Genomic DNA, 11,729 nt, shown 5'->3' on the forward strand with positions numbered 1-11,729 from the left:
CGAGCTAGCTACTTAAGCATTGTAATTCAGTTTGTGTGGTTAAGAAATACAGAGAAGAAAAGCCGTGAGCTGTGTGAGACAGCACGGCACCAAATATCCTGTGTTCTTGTGTGTGTTGTGTGAAACAACCAAGAGAGAAGAGGTGAGCTGAGAGAGTCGGCTCCAACATTTGGTATCAGAGCTAGGTGATGACGAAGACGATGCCGCGTGACACTTCAGCGGGTGGAGCGTTGGTGCCGTGCGACTCGGCGGCGATGGTGGCTGCCGCGACGGCAGCGACGACGGCGGCGGGGAAGCTTCCATTCCCGCTGCTCACGAGGACGAACTACGCGGCATGGGCGATGAGGATGAAGTACCTCTTGCGCGCCAATGGCGCGTGGGGTGCCGTTGATCGCGAGGCCACGTCCTCGGAGGTCGACAAGGGCAAGGAGGGGATGGCCATGACGATCATCTCCCAGTCCATCGACGACTCGACGCTGCTGCGAGTTGCGGAGAAGGAGACCGCGGCCGATGTGTGGGCGGCGCTACGCTCCATGCATGTGGGCGTCGAGCGCGTCCGAGAGGCGAGGGTTCAATCCTTGCGCTCGGATTTTGATGGCCTCAAGATGGGTGATGCGGAGTTCGTGGATGACTTCGTAGCGAGGTTCACGACGCTTGTGGGGCTCATCCGTGAGCTGGGTGATCAGATGGAGGAGAAGTACGTCGTGAAGAAGCTGCTGCGAGCCGTCTCCAACAAGTTCATCCACGTTGCTTCGTCGATTGCATTGTTCGGTGACACGAACAAGATGGCCATGGAGGAGGCAATTGGTTCACTCAAGGCGCACGAGGAGCTCGTCAAGGGACGGGACACGGCACGTGAAGAAGAGCAGCTCCTCATGGCGAGAGGGCATGACTCATTGCAAGGACGCGGCCGTGGTGGTCGTGGCCGCGGACATGGCCATGGTTGAGGGCGCAGAGACAAGAGCGAGGTACAGTGCTATAACTGTGATGACTTTGGACATTTTGCTTGGGAGTGTCCAGAGAAGAAGAAGGAGAACGAGGAGAAGGCACTGCTGGCCGGCTACGGCAACGACGGACATGCCCTTCTTTGAAGTATCTGCGTGAAGAACGGCCATCAAGATTAGGAGGTTGAATGTTAGATATAATCTTGATGTCTTATGTATCTGCATGTTTACTTTCGTATTTGCATGTAGTAGCGTGTCTGTGTAGAGGTACGTGCGAGGCGTACACCTGATGGTTCAGTTTGAGGAGCATGCATGGTGAGACTCCAACGTGCAGTGAGAAGCTGCGGCATGCAAAGATCTGAAGCTAACGGGCTGCACAAGTTATCTAGGAAGTTGTTATGCATGCGTGTGTTAGTGCCATAAGAATAGGTGATGGATTAGTTGGTTAGTGGAGCAGGTCGTGTGCACAAGAGCCGGGCACGTTGTGGCTTGGCAGCTCGTGCGAGCTAGCTACTTAAGCGTTGTAATTTAGTTTGTGTGGTTAAGAAATACAGAGGAGAAAAGCCGTGAGTTGTGTGAGACCGCACGGCACCAAATATCCTGTGTTCTTGTGTGTGTTGTGTGAAACAACCAAGAGAGAAGAGGTGAGCTGAGAGAGTCTGCTCCAACAGTTGGTATCAGAGCTAGGTGATGACAAGACGATGCCGCGTGACACTTCAGCGAGTGGAGCGCTGGTGCCGAGCGACTTGGCGGCGATGGTGGCTGCCGCGACGGCAGCGACGACGGCGGCGGGGAAGCTTCCATTCCCGCTGCTCACGAGGACGAACTACGCGGCATGGGCGATGAGGATGAAGTACCTCTTGCGCGCCAATGGCGCGTGGGGTGCCGTTGATCGCGGGGCCACGTCCTCGGAGGTCGACAAGGGCAAGGAGGAGATGGCCATGACGATCATCTCCCAGTCCATCGACGACTCGACGCTGCTGCGAGTTGCGGAGAAGGAGACCGCGGCCGATGTGTGGGCAGCGCTACGCTCCATGCATGTGGGCGTCGAGCGCGTCCGAGAGGCGAGGGTTCAATCCTTGCGCTCGGAGTTTGATGGCCTCAAGATGGGTGATGCGGAGTGCGTGGATGACTTCGCAGCGAGGTTCACGACGCTTGTGGGGCTCATCCGTGAGCTCGGTGATCAGATGGAGGAGAAGTACGTCGTGAAGAAGCTGCTGCGAGCCGTCTCCAACAAGTTCATCCACGTTGCTTCGTCGATTGCATTGTTCGGTGACACGAACAAGATGGCCATGGAGGAGGCCATTGGTTCACTCAAGGCGCACGAGGAGCTCGTCAAGGGGCGGGAGACGGCACGTGAAGAAGAGCAGCTCCTCATGGCGAGAGGGCATGACTCATTGCAAGGACGCGGCCGTGGTGGCCGTGGCCGTGGCCGCGGACATGGCCATGGTTGAGGGCGCAGAGACAAGAGCGAGGTACAGTGCTATAACTGTGATGACTTTGGACATTTTGCTTGGGAGTGTCCAGAGAAGAAGGAGGAGAACGAGGAGAAGGCACTGCTGGCCGGCTACGGCAGCGACGGACCGGCTCTTCTTTGAAGTATCTGCGTGAAGAACGGCCATCAAGATTAGGAGGTTGAATGTTAGATATAATCTTGATGTCTTATGTATCTGCATGTTTACTTTCGTATTTGCATGTAGTAGCGTGTCTGTGTAGAGGTACGTGCGAGGCGTACACCTGATGGTTCAGTTTGAGGAGCATGCATGGTGAGACTCCAACGTGCAGTGAGAAGCTGCGGCATGCAAAGATCTGAAGCTAACGGGCTGCACAAGTTATCTAGGAAGTTGTTATGCATGCGTGTGTTAGTGCCATAAGAATAGGTGATGGATTAGTTGGTTAGTGGAGCAGGTCGTGTGCACAAGAGCCGGGCACGTTGTGGCTTGGCAGCTCGTGCGAGCTAGCTACTTAAGCGTTGTAATTCAGTTTGTGTGGTTAAGAAATACAGAGAAGAAAAGCCGTGAGCTGTGTGAGACAGCACGGCACCAAATATCCTGTGTTCTTGTGTGTGTTGTGTGAAACAACCAAGAGAGAAGAGGTGAGCTGAGAGAGTCGGCTCCAACATTTGGTATCAGAGCTAGGTGATGACGAAGACGATGCCGCGTGACACTTCAGCGAGTGGAGCGTTGGTGCCGAGCGACTCGGCGGCGATGGTGGCTGCCGCGACGGCAGCGACGACGGCGGCGGGGAAGCTTCCATTCCCGCTGCTCACGAGGACGAACTACGCGGCATGGGCGATGAGGATGAAGTACCTCTTGCGCGCCAATGGCGCGTGGGGTGCCGTTGATCGCGAGGCCACGTCCTCGGAGGTCGACAAGGGCAAGGAGGAGATGGCCATGACGATCATCTCCCAGTCCATCGACGACTCGACGCTGCTGCGAGTTGCGGAGAAGGAGACCGCGGCCGATGTGTGGGCGGCGCTACGCTCCATGCATGTGGGCGTCGAGCGCGTCCGAGAGGCGAGGGTTCAATCCTTGCGCTCGGAGTTTGATGGCCTCAAGATGGGTGATGCGGAGTCGTGGATGACTTCGCAGCGAGGTTCACGACGCTTGTGGGGCTCATCCGTGAGCTCGGTGATCAGATGGAGGAGAAGTACGTCGTGAAGAAGCTGCTGCGAGCCGTCTCCAACAAGTTCATCCACGTTGCTTCGTCGATTGCATTGTTCGGTGACACGAACAAGATGGCCATGGAGGAGGCCATTGGTTCACTCAAGGCGCACGAGGAGCTCGTCAAGGGGCGGGAGACGGCACGTGAAGAAGAGCAGCTCCTCATGGCGAGAGGGCATGACTCATTGCAAGGACGCGGCCGTGGTGGCCGTGGCCGTGGCCGCGGACATGGCCATGGTTGAGGGCGCAGAGACAAGAGCGAGGTACAGTGCTATAACTGTGATGACTTTGGACATTTTGCTTGGGAGTGTCCAGAGAAGAAGAAGGAGAACGAGGAGAAGGCACTGCTGGCCGGCTACGGCAGCGACGGACCGGCTCTTCTTTGAAGTATCTGCGTGAAGAACGGCCATCAAGATTAGGAGGTTGAATGTTAGATATAATCTTGATGTCTTATGTATCTGCATGTTTACTTTCGTATTTGCATGTAGTAGCGTGTCTGTGTAGAGGTACGTGCGAGGCGTACACCTGATGGTTCAGTTTGAGGAGCATGCATGGTGAGACTCCAACGTGCAGTGAGAAGCTGCGGCATGCAAAGATCTGAAGCTAACGGGCTGCACAAGTTATCTAGGAAGTTGTTATGCATGCGTGTGTTAGTGCCATAAGAATAGGTGATGGATTAGTTGGTTAGTGGAGCAGGTCGTGTGCACAAGAGCCGGGCACGTTGTGGCTTGGCAGCTCGTGCGAGCTAGCTACTTAAGCGTTGTAATTCAGTTTGTGTGGTTAAGAAATACAGAGAAGAAAAGCCGTGAGCTGTGTGAGACAGCACGGCACCAAATATCCTGTGTTCTTGTGTGTGTTGTGTGAAACAACCAAGAGAGAAGAGGTGAGCTGAGAGAGTCGGCTCCAACATTTGGTATCAGAGCTAGGTGATGACGAAGACGATGCCGCGTGACACTTCAGCGAGTGGAGCGTTGGTGCCGAGCGACTCGGCGGCGATGGTGGCTGCCGCGACGGCAGCGACGACGGCGGCGGGGAAGCTTCCATTCCCGCTGCTCACGAGGACGAACTACGCGGCATGGGCGATGAGGATGAAGTACCTCTTGCGCGCCAATGGCGCGTGGGGTGCCGTTGATCGCGAGGCCACGTCCTCGGAGGTCGACAAGGGCAAGGAGGAGATGGCCATGACGATCATCTCCCAGTCCATCGACGACTCGACGCTGCTGCGAGTTGCGGAGAAGGAGACCGCGGCCGATGTGTGGGCCGCGCTACGCTCCATGCATGTGGGCGTCGAGCGCGTCCGAGAGGCGAGGGTTCAATCCTTGCGCTCGGAGTTTGATGGCCTCAAGATGGGTGATGCGGAGTGCGTGGATGACTTCGCAGCGAGGTTCACGACGCTTGTGGGGCTCATCCGTGAGCTCGGTGATCAGATGGAGGAGAAGTACGTCGTGAAGAAGCTGCTGCGAGCCGTCTCCAACAAGTTCATCCACGTTGCTTCGTCGATTGCATTGTTCGGTGACACGAACAAGATGGCCATGGAGGAGGCCATTGGTTCACTCAAGGCGCACGAGGAGCTCGTCAAGGGGCGGGAGACGGCACGTGAAGAAGAGCAGCTCCTCATGGCGAGAGGGCATGACTCATTGCAAGGACGCGGCCGTGGTGGCCGTGGCCGTGGCCGCGGACATGGCCATGGTTGAGGGCGCAGAGACAAGAGCGAGGTACAGTGCTATAACTGTGATGACTTTGGACATTTTGCTTGGGACTGTCCAGAGAAGAAGAAGGAGAACGAGGAGAAGGCACTGCTGGCCGGCTACGGCAGCGACGGACCGGCTCTTCTTTGAAGTATCTGCGTGAAGAACGGCCATCAAGATTAGGAGGTTGAATGTTAGATATAATCTTGATGTCTTATGTATCTGCATGTTTACTTTCGTATTTGCATGTAGTAGCATGTCTGTGTAGAGGTACGTGCGAGGCGTACACCTGATGGTTCAGTTTGAGGAGCATGCATGGTGAGACTCCAACGTGCAGTGAGAAGCTGCGGCATGCAAAGACCTGAAGCTAACGGGCTGCACAAGTTATCTAGGAAGTTGTTATGCATGCGTGTGTTAGTGCCATAAGAATAGGTGATGGATTAGTTGGTTAGTGGAGCAGGTCATGTGCACAAGAGCCGGGCACGTTGTGGCTTGGCAGCTCGTGCGAGCTAGCTACTTAAGCGTTGTAATCCAGTTTGTATGGTTAAGAAATACAGAGAAGAAAAGCCGTGAGCTGTGTGATACAGCACGGCACCAAATATCATGTGTTCTTGTGTGTGTTGTGTGAAACAACTAAGAGAGAAGAGGTGAGCTGAGAGAGTCTGCTCCAACAATTTGGTATCAGAGCTAGGTGATGAGGAAGACGATGCCGCGTGACACTTCAGCGAGTGGAGCGTTGGTGCCGAGCGACTCGGCGGCGATGGTGGCTGCCGCGACGGCAGCGACGACGGCGGCGGGGAAGCTTCCATTCCCGCTGCTCACGAGGACGAACTACGCGGCATGGGCGATGAGGATGAAGTACCTCTTGCGCGCCAATGGCGCGTGGGGTGCCGTTGATCGCGAGGCCACGTCCTCGGAGGTCGACAAGGGCAAGGAGGAGATGGCCATGACGATCATCTCCCAGTCCATCGACGACTCGACGCTGCTGCGAGTTGCGGAGAAGGAGACCGCGGCCGATGTGTGGGCAGCGCTACGCTCCATGCATGTGGGCGTCGAGCGCGTCCGAGAGGCGAGGGTTCAATCCTTGCGCTCGGAGTTTGATGGCCTCAAGATGGGTGATGCGGAGTGCGTGGATGACTTCGCAGCGAGGTTCACGACGCTCGTGGGGCTCATCCGTGAGCTCGGTGATCAGATGGAGGAGAAGTACGTCGTGAAGAAGCTGCTGCGAGCCGTCTCCAACAAGTTCATCCACGTTGCTTCGTCGATTGCATTGTTCGGTGACACGAACAAGATGGCCATGGAGGAGGCCATTGGTTCACTCAAGGCGCACGAGGAGCTCGTCAAGGGGCGGGAGACGGCACGTGAAGAAGAGCAGCTCCTCATGGCGAGAGGGCATGACTCATTGCAAGGACGCGGCCGTGGTGGCCGTGGCCGTGGCCGCGGACATGGCCATGGTTGAGGGCGCAGAGACAAGAGCGAGGTACAGTGCTATAACTGTGATGACTTTGGACATTTTGCTTGGGAGTGTCCAGAGAAGAAGAAGGAGAACGAGGAGAAGGCACTGCTGGCCGGCTACGGCAGCGACGGACCGGCTCTTCTTTGAAGTATCTGCGTGAAGAACGGCCATCAAGATTAGGAGGTTGAATGTTAGATATAATCTTGATGTCTTATGTATCTGCATGTTTACTTTCGTATTTGCATGTAGTAGCGTGTCTGTGTAGAGGTACGTGCGAGGCGTACACCTGATGGTTCAGTTTGAGGAGCATGCATGGTGAGACTCCAACGTGCAGTGAGAAGCTGCGGCATGCAAAGATCTGAAGCTAACGGGCTGCACAAGTTATCTAGGAAGTTGTTATGCATGCGTGTGTTAGTGCCATAAGAATAGGTGATGGATTAGTTGGTTAGTGGAGCAGGTCGTGTGCACAAGAGCCGGGCACGTTGTGGCTTGGCAGCTCGTGCGAGCTAGCTACTTAAGCGTTGTAATTCAGTTTGTGTGGTTAAGAAATACAGAGAAGAAAAGCCGTGAGCTGTGTGAGACAGCACGGCACCAAATATCCTGTGTTCTTGTGTGTGTTGTGTGAAACAACCAAGAGAGAAGAGGTGAGCTGAGAGAGTCGGCTCCAACATTTGGTATCAGAGCTAGGTGATGACGAAGACGATGCCGCGTGACACTTCAGCGAGTGGAGCGTTGGTGCCGAGCGACTCGGCGGCGATGGTGGCTGCCGCGACGGCAGCGACGACGGCGGCGGGGAAGCTTCCATTCCCGCTGCTCACGAGGACGAACTACGCGGCATGGGCGATGAGGATGAAGTACCTCTTGCGCGCCAATGGCGCGTGGGGTGCCGTTGATCGCGAGGCCACGTCCTCGGAGGTCGACAAGGGCAAGGAGGAGATGGCCATGACGATCATCTCCCAGTCCATCGACGACTCGACGCTGCTGCGAGTTGCGGAGAAGGAGACCGCGGCCGATGTGTGGGCGGCGCTACGCTCCATGCATGTGGGCGTCGAGCGCGTCCGAGAGGCGAGGGTTCAATCCTTGCGCTCGGAGTTTGATGGCCTCAAGATGGGTGATGCGGAGTCGTGGATGACTTCGCAGCGAGGTTCACGACGCTTGTGGGGCTCATCCGTGAGCTCGGTGATCAGATGGAGGAGAAGTACGTCGTGAAGAAGCTGCTGCGAGCCGTCTCCAACAAGTTCATCCACGTTGCTTCGTCGATTGCATTGTTCGGTGACACGAACAAGATGGCCATGGAGGAGGCCATTGGTTCACTCAAGGCGCACGAGGAGCTCGTCAAGGGGCGGGAGACGGCACGTGAAGAAGAGCAGCTCCTCATGGCGAGAGGGCATGACTCATTGCAAGGACGCGGCCGTGGTGGCCGTGGCCGCGGACATGGCCATGGTTGAGGGCGCAGAGACAAGAGCGAGGTACAGTGCTATAACTGTGATGACTTTGGACATTTTGCTTGGGAGTGTCCAGAGAAGAAGAAGGAGAACGAGGAGAAGGCACTGCTGGCCGGCTACGGCAGCGACGGACCGGCTCTTCTTTGAAGTATCTGCGTGAAGAACGGCCATCAAGATTAGGAGGTTGAATGTTAGATATAATCTTGATGTCTTATGTATCTGCATGTTTACTTTCGTATTTGCATGTAGTAGCGTGTCTGTGTAGAGGTACGTGCGAGGCGTACACCTGATGGTTCAGTTTGAGGAGCATGCATGGTGAGACTCCAACGTGCAGTGAGAAGCTGCGGCATGCAAAGATCTGAAGCTAACGGGCTGCACAAGTTATCTAGGAAGTTGTTATGCATGCGTGTGTTAGTGCCATAAGAATAGGTGATGGATTAGTTGGTTAGTGGAGCAGGTCGTGTGCACAAGAGCCGGGCACGTTGTGGCTTGGCAGCTCGTGCGAGCTAGCTACTTAAGCGTTGTAATTCAGTTTGTGTGGTTAAGAAATACAGAGAAGAAAAGCCGTGAGCTGTGTGAGACAGCACGGCACCAAATATCCTGTGTTCTTGTGTGTGTTGTGTGAAACAACCAAGAGAGAAGAGGTGAGCTGAGAGAGTCGGCTCCAACATTTGGTATCAGAGCTAGGTGATGACGAAGACGATGCCGCGTGACACTTCAGCGAGTGGAGCGTTGGTGCCGAGCGACTCGGCGGCGATGGTGGCTGCCGCGACGGCAGCGACGACGGCGGCGGGGAAGCTTCCATTCCCGCTGCTCACGAGGACGAACTACGCGGCATGGGCGATGAGGATGAAGTACCTCTTGCGCGCCAATGGCGCGTGGGGTGCCGTTGATCGCGAGGCCACGTCCTCGGAGGTCGACAAGGGCAAGGAGGAGATGGCCATGACGATCATCTCCCAGTCCATCGACGACTCGACGCTGCTGCGAGTTGCGGAGAAGGAGACCGCGGCCGATGTGTGGGCGGCGCTACGCTCCATGCATGTGGGCGTCGAGCGCGTCCGAGAGGCGAGGGTTCAATCCTTGCGCTCGGAGTTTGATGGCCTCAAGATGGGTGATGCGGAGTGCGTGGATGACTTCGCAGCGAGGTTCACGACGCTTGTGGGGCTCATCCGTGAGCTCGGTGATCAGATGGAGGAGAAGTACGTCGTGAAGAAGCTGCTGCGAGCCGTCTCCAACAAGTTCATCCACGTTGCTTCGTCGATTGCATTGTTCGGTGACACGAACAAGATGGCCATGGAGGAGGCCATTGGTTCACTCAAGGCGCACGAGGAGCTCGTCAAGGGGCGGGAGACGGCACGTGAAGAAGAGCAGCTCCTCATGGCGAGAGGGCATGACTCATTGCAAGGACGCGGCCGTGGTGGCCGTGGCCGTGGCCGCGGACATGGCCATGGTTGAGGGCGCAGAGACAAGAGCGAGGTACAGTGCTATAACTGTGATGACTTTGGACATTTTGCTTGGGACTGTCCAGAGAAGAAGAAGGAGAACGAGGAGAAGGCACTGCTGGCCGGCTACGGCAGCGACGGACCGGCTCTTCTTTGAAGTATCTGCGTGAAGAACGGCCATCAAGATTAGGAGGTTGAATGTTAGATATAATCTTGATGTCTTATGTATCTGCATGTTTACTTTCGTATTTGCATGTAGTAGCGTGTCTGTGTAGAGGACGTGCGAGGCGTACACCTGATGGTTCAGTTTGAGGAGCATGCATGGTGAGACTCCAACGTGCAGTGAGAAGCTGCGGCATGCAAAGATCTGAAGCTAACGGGCTGCACAAGTTATCTAGGAAGTTGTTATGCACGCGTGTGTTAGTGCCATAAGAATAGGTGATGGATTAGTTGGTTAGTGGAGCAGGTCGCGTGCACAAGAGCCGGGCACGTTGTGGCTTGGCAGCTCGTGCGAGCTAGCTACTTAAGCGTTGTAATTCAGTTTGTGTGGTTAAGAAATACAGAGGAGAAAAGTCGTGAGTTGTGTGAGACAGCACGGCACCAAATATCCTGTGTTCTTGTGTGTGTTGTGTGAAACAACCAAGAGAGAAGAGGTGAGCTGAGAGAGTCGGCTCCAACATTTGGTATCAGAGCTAGGTGATGACAAGACGATGCCGCGTGACACTTCAGCGAGTGGAGCGTTGGTGCCGAGCGACTTGGCGGCGATGGTGGCTGCCGCGACGGCAGCGACGACGGCGGCGGGGAAGCTTCCATTCCCGCTGCTCACGAGGACGAACTACGCGGCATGGGCGATGAGGATGAAGTACCTCTTGCGCGCCAATGGCGCGTGGGGTGCCGTTGATCGCGAGGCCACGTCCTCGGAGGTCGACAAGGGCAAGGAGGAGATGGCCATGACGATCATCTCCCAGTCCATCGACGACTCGACGCTGCTGCGAGTTGCGGAGAAGGAGACCGCGGCCGATGTGTGGGCAGCGCTACGCTCCATGCATGTGGGTGTCGAGCGCGTCCGAGAGGCGAGGGTTCAATCCTTGCGCTCGGAGTTTGATGGCCTCAAGATGGGTGATGCGGAGTGCGTGGATGACTTCGCAGCGAGGTTCACGACGCTTGTGGGGCTCATCCGTGAGCTCGGTGATCAGATGGAGGAGAAGTACGTCGTGAAGAAGCTGCTGCGAGCCGTCTCCAACAAGTTCATCCACGTTACTTCGTCGATTGCATTGTTCGGTGACACGAACAAGATGGCCATGGAGGAGGCCATTGGTTCACTCAAGGCGCACGAGGAGCTCGTCAAGGGGCGGGAGACGGCACGTGAAGAAGAGCAGCTCCTCATGGCGAGAGGGCATGACTCATTGCAAGGACGCGGCCGTGGTGGCCGTGGCCGTGGCCACGGACATGGCCATGGTTGAGGGCGCAGGGACAAGAGTGAGATACAGTGCTATAACTGTGATGACTTTGGACATTTTGCTTGGGACTGTCCAGAGAAGAAGAAGGAGAACGAGGAGAAGGCACTGCTGGCCGGCTACGGCAGCGACGGACCGGCTCTTCTTTGAAGTATCTGCGTGAAGAACGGCCATCAAGATTAGGAGGTTGAATGTTAGATATAATCTTGATGTCTTATGTATCTGCATGTTTACTTTCGTATTTGCATGTAGTAGCGTGTCTGTGTAGAGGGACGTGCGAGGCGTACACCTGATGGTTCAGTTTGAGGAGCATGCATGGTGAGACTCCAACGTGCAGTGAGAAGCTGCGGCATGCAAAGATCTGAAGCTAACGGGCTGCACAAGTTATCTAGGAAGTTGTTATGCATGCATGTGTTAGTGCCATAAGAATAGGTGATGGATTAGTTGGTTAGTGGAGCAGGTCGCGTGCACAAGAGCCGGGCACGTTGTGGCTTGGCAGCTCGTGCGAGCTAGCTACTTCAGCGTTGTAATTCAGTTTGTGTGGTTAAGAAATACAGAGCAGAAAAGCCGTGAGCTGTGTGAGACAGCACGGCACCAAATATCCTGTGTTCTTGTGTGTGTTGTGTGAAACAAC

This window comes from Triticum aestivum, chromosome 3D (assembly GCF_018294505.1).
Source record: "Triticum aestivum cultivar Chinese Spring chromosome 3D, IWGSC CS RefSeq v2.1, whole genome shotgun sequence".
In the NCBI taxonomy this organism is placed as follows: Eukaryota; Viridiplantae; Streptophyta; class Magnoliopsida; order Poales; family Poaceae; genus Triticum; species Triticum aestivum.